The sequence below is a fragment of the Alligator mississippiensis genome, chromosome 1 (assembly GCF_030867095.1).
Source record: "Alligator mississippiensis isolate rAllMis1 chromosome 1, rAllMis1, whole genome shotgun sequence".
Lineage (NCBI taxonomy): Eukaryota > Metazoa > Chordata > Crocodylia > Alligatoridae > Alligator > Alligator mississippiensis.
This window is the reverse complement of record NC_081824.1, coordinates 469,969,973-469,982,547: the sequence shown is the minus strand read 5'-3', so window position 1 is coordinate 469,982,547 and position 12,575 is coordinate 469,969,973. Positions and strand designations below refer to the sequence as shown.

Below are 12,575 nucleotides of genomic sequence, written 5' to 3'. Positions count from 1 at the left end.
GGAGGTCGGAGTAAACCATCAAGTTTAAAGGCCAGATTTTAAGGGTTTGGCATTGCAGTAATGAACATTACTAGGTCTAAGTGGAATCCTTAACACCAAGTCAAACGCACAGCTTCCCCGTGCATGGGGGAAGGGGAGGAGAAGGATTAGTGCCTTAGCATAGGAGTTTCCAAAATCAGCTGAGCAGGAAGGTGCCTCAGTTAGCAAGGGAGGAAAGGAAAGAGGGGTTTGAAGCCTACCGCAGCCTAGCAGGCATCTCTGTCCAGAGCCATGAAGTTAGATGATGAAGCCCAAGCCCTCTTTCACATAGAAAGACTCCCACCCCAGACAGTCAATAGTTCCCTGCGATGTGTGGGGGGTGGGAGCTCAATTTTAAAATCCCTTCTGCTGATTCAGGACCGGACTTGAACTCACCTTCCAGCAAACGGTTCCTTTGGGGAGAGGAGAGGCGAGGAAGCATCTCTATCTTGTTGAAGCTGTTCTGCTTTGTATAGACAATTCAATAAGCATCCAACTAGAAAGCCTACAGCCTAATGGTTAGTGCATTCACCCAGCACATGAGAGCCTGAGGTGCAGGTCACTGTGGTCCATCTCAGGTACAGCATGGATGTGTTCCTGCATCCCCCACATCCCAGTGATCAGATCACTCATCTACATGGGTCATCAAGGGTGGGGAATGTAACACATGCGTCTCATCCTTGGTCGTCTTCTGTGCAAACTGCGTGTGCCATAAGTGTGCTGGAAGCATGCCTACATGAACAGGCAGGGAAGTACCCAGTTTAATCATCTTGGTCAGGGGCCATAGCTGGTGGAGCCCTAACTAGGGGCTGTAGCAAGGGCTCCGACCAACATGTTAGCTACAGCGTGGAGTTAACACTTTGATTGCTACAAGGCTTGGCTGCAGCTGAGCAATGGTCCTGAGGATGTCACTGCTGTCTAGACAGCAGACCTAGGTGCCTCAGCCCCAGACTCTGAAAAGTACTAAGTGATTTGCCCAAGGTCACATAGTAAGTTGTGGCAGAACTGGAGACTGAACCTGATCTGAGTTCCAGTCCCAGGGTCTTAACCACAAAGCAATGCCTTGCATATAGCTCCTTTTTCAGAGAAAAGGTTATACAGTAAAAGCTTTGTTATCCAGCATGAGTGGGGTAAAGGGGTGCTGGTTATCTGAGAGTTATGTGGAAGACAGTGCCATACTTGTAGTGCAAATACTCGATGTGCATGTGCATGCTGGAGAGACTCTGCAAAGATTCTGGTTGCTAAAGTGAGGATTTGTATTGTGAGATGTTGGCAATTCTGGTTAATGGAGTATTCCAGTTAGTAAAATGCTGGTTAAACACAGTTTTACTATAGATCCATTTAATTTTTTTTTTTTTTTAACCGAGTTTGTTCCTGAAACACAAGAGGGGAAAAAATGCCTCTTTTAAATGAATGCAGCATTATACAAAAACCAGATTCAGACCTTGAAATCTTTAAATCCTACCCTGTACAAAGTCTGTATAAAGTACATTCCTTGTGCTTCCATTATTTATACAGATTGTGAGACGGGAATTTTAAGTAGAGTAATAAATCCATTACAGTAAACTGTCTTGCTGGAGAGGATAGAGGCCAGCAGTCACTTCATTTGTGCGACGTTTTATGCTGATGGAAGGGTCTGAAATCTAAGGAATAGGTCACCATCTTCAAGATTTCCCTGCTAGCCATGTGCAATGTGTTTTCACTGTCCATGCAAGTAGTGCTGACTGTTCGATGAAGCAGAAGGAGGCTGATCCGTCGGAGCCAAGAGGAACCGCAAGCTGTCTGCAGGGGTGCCGCACCAGGCTGTTAGCAACAGAGCCTATACATCAGGGCTGTGCGAAACAGCACCAGTTCATTTCAACGTCTGATTCAAGGGACAGCGTTTCATTTCATCGTTTCGTTTAGTTTCGAAGCACTGTCCCGTTTCATTTAGTCGAAACTGTTCTGCTGTTTCGACATTTTCGCCCATAGGCTATAATGGGGAATCATGAAAATGCCAATACCCTTTGTCATTCCTTGCCTGATTTGGATGCAAATTGCAGGGATGGTAGCCCCTTCTCAGAGCATGATGTCTGCCAAGTTTCAAGGAGATAGGTGTACGGGTTTTTGGAAAACTGCAACTGGGAGCACAGCCTTGGCTCTCCCTGCCAGCCCCATGGAGCTCAGCCCGGTGGCGGGACAGCCAGTGGCAGAGCCGCTTGAAGCGCAGCCCTGGTGAGCACAGCCTGGCAGCGGGAGGCTCTGCAACCCCACAGAGCTGAACCCGGTGGTGAGAAGCAGCGGGAGAGCCACTGGCCAGGGCTGTGCTCCAAGCGGCTCCGCCACTGGCTCTCCTGCCACCTCCCACCACCACCATGCTGAGCTCCTCGGGGCTAGTGGAGCCGCTCAGAGCACAGCCCTGGCTCTCCACTGCCTCCCACCACCAGGCTGCTTTGAAACATTTTGAGTGCCCTCATTTCGTTTCAAAGCTGTTTCGAAGCCTTTTGTTTCATTTCGATTTCACCATTTCAAGCTTGAAACATGTTGAAACAAAACACTCGTCGATATTTCGCACAGCACTACCAGAAACTAATCAGGACTGACCCTAACAAGTAGTTAGAGATGGGGAAAACTTGAAGCGAGTGAAGGGTGCAGGCAGTTGAAGAGAGTCTCTATTTAGTGGGGATATAAGACTTAAAGGCCTAACTTCTCATGGTAGTTAAACACCTCGTTGAATTTTTTGTACAGCTTCAAGTGCTTTATCCTGGCTGAGCTCCAAACTGGCTCACTGCACAGTATCCCAGCTGAATTCCCTCCATCATGTCAAGGGATAAGTATGTAATTACTTTCCATCCCTGAATGGCTGGGTGGTGTCACCATCGCCTTCTGCCCCAGACATAGCTGCATTTCAGCGCGGGGTTAGATTTTCTCTTGTGTTCATAAGCATTTCGGTGTCTGTCAAGGCTAAGGCACTGTTTAGAGGTACCATGATGGTGGGTCCATTAGAAACACATGTAATAATAAAAGCAACTTCATATTATCCTTATTGCTGTCTCTTTCAGGGACATCCTCCCAGGAAAAAACCCGGTCCTTCTCCTTCCTCAGACCCACTGACACTTCAGGAACACTCAACTGATCATGACTAGACAGAGAGATAGACAGACAGACAGCAAGAATTGCTGATGCCATTAATCTCTATTGGTTATTTATCTATATTCAGGAATAAAGATGTGAAACCACAAACTGTGCGTCTACCCGTTTTGCATTAGCACATTCTCCTACCTCAATGTGTTGTACTTTCCCCAACCTTCTTCTCCCAGTAACACCATTCATTTGCTTATCTTAATGGTAATATCTTAATTTGGACTCTAAGTACTTTTTCTCATGCACAGGTACAATGGACCCCTGAGCCCCAGTACAGCTTCTGGGTCCTATGATGATACAACTAATTAATATTAAGGAAAGTGCCACAGCTCCATTTTGATACCTACAGGGTGAGAAAGATGAGAGCTGAAAAATAGGTGTCCTGCTCCATCGACAGCTCCCATCTCTTCCCTTGCAGCAGATCTCTTGCTAGCTGTCCCCAAGGGGATGGCCACACCATGGGATGGACAGAAGCACACCCTGTTATCTCACCCAGCTTGGCGCGCAGCCTCAGGCCACGCACACCTCATTACAACCATTCCCCTCATTCCAGCAGCTCCTAGGGAAGCCTGCAACTCGCTGCAAAGGACTCCCGCAATGCCCTCTTGAGGCATGATCTTCACAGTTGCACACATTCGGGGCAAGATCTGACCTTGCCCCGAGAAGCTGCTATTCAGAAAAGTCCATTTCAACTTAAAGAAATAAACGGGGCCTTGTATAGCACTAAGCAGGTTAGTGTGGCTACTACCTCACCGGCTGGCTTTGCTCCTTCGGCACTCCTCAGCCCATCCTCTGAACGCAAGCACAGTCCTTGTTTGCTCCTTTGTTTGTACAAAACCTATAGCCCTTCTCCAGGCAATAGGAAAGGCCCTTTAGCTCTGGTCCCTTTCTGCTAGTGAGCTTATCTGGGTTCCCCTCTAACTCCTGGCTGCAAACCAATCCTTCTCCCAAGCTTGCCCGCTCTGCTCTCTCCTCTGGGGTTAACCGCTGCTGGAAGACCCCCTCCTTAGCCAACTGCTGGCACCTGGGCTTCTACAACGGGGCTGTCTGCTTCCCCTTAAAGGGGACTGCCCTGTTATAAGTTGAACAGGCAAAGAAGTGCACTGTGCACACAGATGTCCATTAACACATCACTGTGAAACTGGACTCAAATGCAGAAGTCATGTAAGCCTCATTGGGTCCACCTTGGACTTGTTAAAGCCAATGGAAAAGACCTATACAACCCCCCTCCCCCAACCACCACCAGTTGTATAATGCAATTCAATTATCCCACACTTTCAGACTTGATACAATATAAATGTATAAAATTAAGTAGGTTCCTGTACAGTCTGGGGTATAATTAATAGCCCAGCTTGGAGCTAAAAAGGCACATAGGAAAACTTATTAAAAGGGCCCCAGTTTTAAAACAGAGGCACACAAATCAATGTTAAGAGCGTTTTAAAATGCTGAATACTTGTTTCAAAATGACATTTACTTGGCCTGAATAGCAATTGTCAGGCCATGAAGTCTCTTGCCATCACAGAGAAACAGGTTCAGAAACACCAAGACACTGTGGGGCACATTTTTAAACACATTTAAATCCCTAATGGGATTTTCAGAAGCAATTAGGTGCTTAATTTCCACTGAAATGAATTAAGTGGATTAAGGACTGGAAAAGGGCCAATGTGGTCCCCATTTTCAAAAAGGGGAGGAAGGAGGACCCAGGCAACTATAGGCCAGTCAGTCTCACCTCCATCCTTGGCAAAGTCTTTGAAAAAATTATCAAGGATCACATTTGCAAGAGCCCGGCCGGACAAATGATGCTGAGAGGAAACCAGAACTGGTTCATAGCAGGCAGATCGTGCCTGACTAATCTAGTCTCTTTTGATGACCAGGTTACAAAACGCCTGGACGCAGGAGTAGGGGTTGACGTCATTTACTTAGACTTCAGGAAGGCCTTTGATACGGTATCCCACCCCATACTGATGAACAAGTTAAGAGGCTGTGACTTGGATGACTCCACACTCCGGTGGGTGGCAAATTGGCTAGACGGTCATACCCAGAGAGTCGTAGTGGATGGGTCGGTTTCGACCTGGAAGGGTGTGGACAGTGGGGTCCCTCAGGGTTCGGTCCTTGGACCGATACTCTTCAATGTCTTCATCAGCGACTTCGACGAGGGAGTGAAGTGTACTCTGTCCAAGTTTGTGGATGACACAAAACTGTGGGGAGAAGTGGACACACCGGAGGGCACAGAACAACTACAAGCAGACCTGGACAGGTTGGACAAGTGGGCAGAAAACAACAGAATGCAGTTCAACAAGGAGAAATGCAAAGTGCTGCACCTACGGAGGAAAAATGTCCAGCACACCTACAGCCTAGGAAATGACCTGCTGGGAGGCACGGAAGTGGAAAGGGATCTTGGAGTCCTAGTGGACTCGAAGATGAACATAAGTCGGCAGCGTGACGAAGCCATCAGAAAAGCCAATGGCACTTTATCGTGCATCAGCAGATGCATGACGAATAGGTCCAGGGAGGTGATACTTCCCCTCTATCGGGCACTGGTCAGACCTCAGTTGGAGTACTGCGTGCAATTCTGGGCACCGCACTTCAAGAAGGATGCGGATAACCTGGAGAGGGTCCAGAGAAGGGCAACTCGTATGGTTAAGGGCCTGCAGACCATGCCCTATGAGGAGAGACTAGGGCACCTGGACCTCTTCAGCCTCCGCAAGAGAAGGTTGAGAAGCGACCTTGTGGCTGCCTATAAGTTCATCATGGGGGCACAAAAGGGAAGAGGTTTTACTCACCAAGGCGCCCCCGGGGATTACAAGAAATAACGGCCATAAGCTAGCAGAGAGCAGATTTAGACTGAACATTAGGAAGAACTTCACAGTTGGAGTGGCCAAGGTCTGGAATGGTCTCCCAAGGGAGCCCAAGGAGAGGGCCTTTCCTTCAACAAGAAATTGGTTTTTTGTTTTTTTGTTAGATATATAGGGAGTAAAAGGAAGGCCCAGGGAGGAATAGGACCCCTGCTAAATGGGCAGAAACAATTGGTGACAGACAGGGGGGACAAGGCTGAACTCCTCAACAAGTTCTTTGCCTCAGTGTTCCTAAGTAAGGGGCATGACAAGTCTCTCACTGGGGTTGTAGAGAGGCAGCATCAGGGCGCCAGACTGCCACGCGTAGACCCTGAGAGGGTGCAGAGTCACTTGGAAGAACTGGTTGCCTTTAAGTCGGCAGGCCCGGATGAGCTCCATCCGAGGGTGCTGAAGGCACTGGCTGACATCATTGCAGAGCCACTGGTGGGAATATTTGAACGCTCGTGGTGCACGGGCCAAGTCCCGGAGGACTGGAAAAGGGCCAACGTGGCCCCCATTTTCAAAAAGGGGAGGAAGGAGGACCCGGGCAATTATAGGCCAGTCAGTCTCACCTCCATCCTTGGCAAAGTCTTTGAAAAAATTATCAAGGCTCACATATGCGAGAGCCCAGCAGGACAAATTATGCCGAGGGGAAATCAGCACGGGTTCATGGCAGGCAGATCGTGCCTGACCAATCTAGTTTCTTTTTATGACCAGGTTACAAAATGCCTGGACACAGGAGGAGGGGTGGATGTCGTATACTTAGACTTCAGGAAGGCCTTCGATACGGTATCCCACCCCATACTGGTGAACAAGTTAAGAGGCTGTGACTTGGATGACTCCACACTCCGGTGGGTGGCAAATTGGCTAGAGGGTCGCACCCAAAGAGTCGTGGTGGATGGGTCGGTTTCAACCTGGAAGGGTGTGGGCAGTGGGGTCCCGCAGGGCTCGGTCCTTGGACCGATACTCTTTAATGTCTTCATCAGCAACTTGGACGAGGCAGTGAGGTGTACTCTGTCCAAGTTTGCAGATGACACAAAACTGTGGGGAGAAGTGGACACGCCGGAGGGCAGGGAACAGCTGCAGGCAGACCTGGACAGGTTGGACAAGTGGGCAGAAAACAACAGGATGCAGTTCAACAAGGAGAAATGCAAAGTGCTGCACCTAGGGAGGAAAAATGTCCAGCACACCTACAGCCTAGGGAATGACCTGCTGGGTGGCACAGAAGTGGAAAGGGATCTTGGAGTCCTAGTGGACTCCAAGATGAACATGAGTCGGCAGTGTGACGAAGCCATCAAAAAAGCCAATGGCACCTTATCGTGCATCAGCAGATGCATGACAAATAGGTCCAGGGAGGTGATACTTCCCCTCTATCGGGCGCTGGTCAGACCGCAGTTGGAGCACTGCGTGCAATTCTGGGCGCCGCAATTCAAGAGGGATGCGGATAACCTGGAGAGGGTCCAGAGAAGGGCCACTTGTATGGTTAAGGGCCTGCAGACCAAGCCCTACGAGGAGAGACTAGAGAAACTGGACCTTTTCAGCCTCCGCAAGAGAAGGTTGAGAGGCGACCTTGTGGCCGCCTATAAGTTCATCACAGGGGCACAGAAGGGAATTGGTGAGGTTTTATTCACCAAGGCGCCCCCGGGGGTTACAAGAAATAATGGCCACAAGCTAGCAGAGAGCAGATTTAGACTGGACATTAGGAAGAACTTCTTCACAGTTCGAGTGGCCAAGGTCTGGAACGGGCTCCCGAGGGAGGTGGTGCTCTCCCCTACCTTGGGGGTCTTCAAGAGGAGGTTAGATGAGTATCTAGCTGGGGTCATCTAGACCCAGCACTCTTTCCTGCTTATGCAGGGGGTCGGACTCGATGATCTATTGAGGTCCCTTCCGACCCTAACATCTATGAATAAGTATCTAATGTCTAGGCCTGTGCCTCCTCATTCAGAAAGTTAACACAAAAAAATCAGAATAATCTAGTATCAGAGAACATCTTGAGTTAATTCTGCAGGGTTGAAAATCCAGCAGACTACAACAAATTGAAGACTGAAATTCAGCCACTGCAGGATTGTTCACATCTTAAAATAGCCAACGGTACTGGTAGCTGCTGATCTAAAAGAGACAAAGTGGCTCTGGCATATGAATAAGACATATAATAAAGTATAAAAAAAGAAGACAGAAAAAGGAGCAAGCATTTTCTACTCATTTGCTTCAAAGGTACCACAGTATATCACCTGGAAAAATCCATTTTGGTAGTCACACATCCTATTTAGGACCCAGAAAAGGAAATCTGAGAGGTATACACACTCAATTCATCCAGTTTTGTAAGACATAATGAGAGTCAACATCAAAAGGCATACATGACAATTAAAACCGCAAGAACAAGCCTATAGAAATGAGCAGCCAACCTGCCTCACCTTACTATTATTATGCAGTCTTCTGAGCACAGCCAAAGCTCTTTTTCCTCATGAAAACCCCAGTCAACAAAGTAGTGTGTAAAAGCTTCGGTTTACCCTTTTCAGGAAAGCGCTTAAACCCATGCTTGAATACCAGCGACTTCAAGGGATCTTCCTTGTGTACATAGGTGTTTGCTGAATGGGATGGACAGATAAATCAGAGCCTTCATTGGCAAGCCTTGAAGCCATTTACAGTATCAGTTAACCCTTAGCACGCTTCCTCACTGCTCCTTGCAACCCTGGTTCAAAATGCCAGATGTCCTATTGTCATCACCACAGCACAGCTTCTCAATCCTGTACTTCAGGATCTGCAGTCAACATTTCAAATTACACTAAGAATAGCCCACCACCATCCACTTTAAAATACCTAGCGTGTCCAAGAAGCAATTGAAAGGCTGCTCCAAAAAAAAAAAAAAATTATTCCTGGCTTGCAAAACCTTGTGAAAACATGCCTTGCCTTCTCCCCCTAACCAAGCATTCATATTTTTGTGACCGCTCCGCCACTTTCTGAATGTTGTTGGTGGGACAAGTTAAATATTTATCCAACGACAGCAGTCACATTTGCAATACAGACTCATAAAGGCACCGCATTTTTCTGGTGTTTTTCATTTCCTAAAGAAACGAGTTTCAGAGACCACAGAGATGACTTACCTTCCAGCCTGTAGATCAGCTGCTGAAACTCTCTATAGCACGCTCAACCTGCCATTTGAAGCAAGAAACATTACTAGGAGCCAGGCGCTCTTCAACAGAAAACATTTTATTATTAATTGAAATATTCTATGACAGAGAGGGCCAAATTGTCAGAAGAGTTTATTGTCCACAAGTGGGGCCAAATCTGGAGAGGAGGCGATTCATATGGGCATCTAGGCAAGTGATGAGATTGTGAAGGACTCATCACACTGGGTCCTGTTGAGAGTCTGGTTTGGTTTGGTGGGAATTGGCCCATGATCCTCAAAAGTGGCAAATTGGCCTGTTGAGAATCTGTCCATGAGATGTCTCAACAGGAGCCGCTCAGTGTTATAGAAATCATATCATAGAAATGAAGGGCTGGAAGGGACTTCAAAAGATTGCCAAGTCCAACACCCCTGCTCTGGGCAGGAATACAGCTCAGATCAAATGATCCCAGTAAGTTGTCCAGTCTCCTCTTGAAGACTTCCACGAATCTGACAGGGTTCAAAATCCGGCTAGACAAAGCTTTGGCTGGGATGATCTAGCTGGGGTTGGTCCTGGTTTGAGCAGGGGGTTGGACTAGATGCGACCTCATGAGATCCCTTCTAACCCTAATTTTCTATGATTTTATGAGTGCATAGTCCATGCCTTACCTCAGTAAGGAGTTGTAAACACGGTACTTGTCCACCTGTATTGGGGGGTTGACCCTATAGGCACTCAGGGCACACTTGCTAGACTGGGCAGTGCAAGAAGGGCAGCAATAGCCACCACCATCTGCCTTCTCCACTATCACTCAGTGGTACGAACTCTCATTCAGGGTGCAGAAGAGCCAGGTTCAACCCTCTTCTTTGCATGAGGGATTCACACACACATAGTTCAAGTCACCAAGTGTGGAGGGAGTGCAGGCATATAAAGGAGACCTCCAGAGGGTCGGGGTCCTAAGAGTTAGGACTACAACCCTGAGTCTTGTGGCACTTTTAAACCCCTTGTAGATTTGGCCCTGCCTAGGGATGCTTGAGCACTGGAAAACATTGACCGCAAGCTACTTTAAAAAACTTTGGCCCTTTGTCAGCCAGGTATGGGAACCAACATGTGCACTAACATAATATGCAAGGCAGTTTTTTTAATGCAGGAACTCCACAGTGATGTGGAGAAGCTTGAGAGGGTGCAGAGGAGAGACACACGCATGATCAGAGGTCAGGAAAACAGAGCTTATGATGAGAGGTTGAGAGCTATGGGACTCTTCAGCCTGGAAAAGCACAGGCTCAGAGGCAATCTGGTGGCCACCTATAAGTTTAAGGGGTGTTCACCAGGATCTGGGGGAACATCTGTTCACCAGAGCGCCCCAAGGGATGACAAGGTCAAACATTTATAAACTCCTGCAAGACCATTTCAGGTTGGACATAAGGAAGAACTTCCTTACTGTCCGAGCCCCCAAGGTCTGGAATAGCCTGCCATCGGAGGTGGTTCAAGCACCTACTTTGAATGCCTTCAAGAGAAACCTGGATGTTTTTCTTGCTGGGATCCTATGACCCCAGCTGACTTCCTGCCCCTGGGGGAGAGGGCTGGACTCGATGATCTTCCGAGGTCCCTTCCAGTCCAAATGTCTATGAATCTATGAACTGGTTCTTCAATTTCTTCTATGCTTACATGCTTCTGCTTTTCTCCCAGAGAAGGTACTTAAAAACCCACCATTATTTTTCATATGTGGACCTCTGGAGGCAATGTTTCCACAAAGGTTGAATGTTGGACTGGGACTTGGGTTTTATTCCAAGCTCTGTTATTGGTCTACTATTTCAGCCCTCCTCCCTCCATTCCTCAGTTTCCCCACCTATGAAAGGGGCACTTTGGGACAGAGCTAACAAGTGATTTAGGGAGCCAAAGCAGGATTTAGACACATCAGTTCCACCAAGGTCCAAAATTATGATCCTCAAAATCCCCTTTCAGCTCCTGCCTAATCCCGGAGGTGCCTAAACCCACTAGGCCCATAGAGTTCTGCTGCTGTACGTGCTCAGACCTTCCCCAGGCTGAGCTGCTCTTCCCTTATTTCCTGCCCAAGCCTTATCTGAATCCAGGAACTAGGTATATCTCCACCTAAGTCCCCCACCCTTAGGGGCTAAACTCAATAGGCAAGTCTCGGAGCGTGCCTCACACACACCCAAACAAGAGCTAACTCCTCATAAAACGCAGCTGCAGCAGCTGATGGTGGCTCTGTGCACCTTTAATATCAAAACCTAATGCTTAGAGGAGCCAGAGGGACAGGAGGAAACATGGGCTTTAATCCTCTGCTTCAGCCCGAAGGATTTGCACCAAGACCTCCCACTTCCAAGCACTTAAGTTTGTTATTCAACCTGGCCCACATCTAGAGGGCTATAGAGGAGCTGGGAACTGTTCACACCCAGGTTTCAGCCTGCATTTACAAGCTTTCAAAGAATTTTCTACGGCAGCCCATAAATAAGAAATCTGGTTTCAAAACTGAAAGTACCTCACGGTCAGAAGAGGCTCCTGTGGTTCATGATTGTGCTTCATCAACCCAGGAAGTCTGATTCACAGCTTGCCGACAACTTAAACCTATGAGAGCCTATTTGCGGCAGCTGCTGCCTCCTCAGACATGGTCTCACCATCTCTACCCATTGACCTGAGGCCCTAAATGCAGCAGCTGATGTATGCAGGCATCTTAGCACTCATGTGAAGGCCCTGGGTGTTAATGAACTCACCGACTCCCTGCATCTGAAGACAACGCGGTTCCAGGCAGCACTGAGGTCTGCTAGATCATATTGCAGCTTGCAGGAGGGGGCCTTAAGTTCAGAGACGCAATTTTTCTGGTGTGTATTTCAGGAGCATCATGCAATTAGGAAGCACACATATGGGATTCCTCCAAGAGACAGCAGCCTTCAGCTTAATGGTTTCCATTTGTCTTTACCAGTTCTGTTTCTCCCCATTTGTCATTTGCAATCAGAAGAACGAGCATGTTGAAATGGGTTAAATAAAGGCAACGCAACCCAGCTGTGTAAAGACTCTCCTAATTCTTACCCTCCCATCACTGGATTAGAGGCTGCCTAAACTCTCCCTATGGTACAATCACTCTCCATACCGCAGTGGTGGGGGGCGGTGAGTAAACTTTTTGGCAGGCATGCCACAAATTAACCTTGCCCGGGTGCCAGGTACCACTCGTCTCATTCCCCTGTCTGATCTGCTGTTCTGATTTCTGCTCCCAGCCCTGTACCCCCTATCTGATCAGCTGCTCTGCTTTCCACCTGATTTGCTGCTTTGCTTTCTCCTTCCTGCCTCATTTCCCACATACCACACACACAGGCTGCCCATGGTACTTATGCTGCAGGTTGGCCAACCCTACGGTAGAACATGGTGGGACGACATGCATATGCTTTAATGAGTACCTCATTAGCAGTGTACATGAGCAGCTGCTATGTCCCATGACATATCATACCTAGGTAATCATGGCTTCATCAAGAGATAT

At 47.9% G+C, this 12,575-nt stretch overlaps 1 long non-coding RNA gene across 1 annotated transcript in view; it reads right to left on the bottom strand.

The window, feature by feature from the left end:
- Nucleotides 1-9,129, bottom strand: part of LOC109281112 (uncharacterized) — a 47,572-nt gene extending 38,443 nt beyond the window's left edge. The window contains exon 1 of the long non-coding RNA XR_002087671.2: nt 9,080-9,129. This is a non-coding gene — a long non-coding RNA (uncharacterized LOC109281112). The remainder of the gene's footprint in view (nt 1-9,079) is intronic.
- Nucleotides 9,130-12,575: the final 3,446 nt, after the last annotated feature.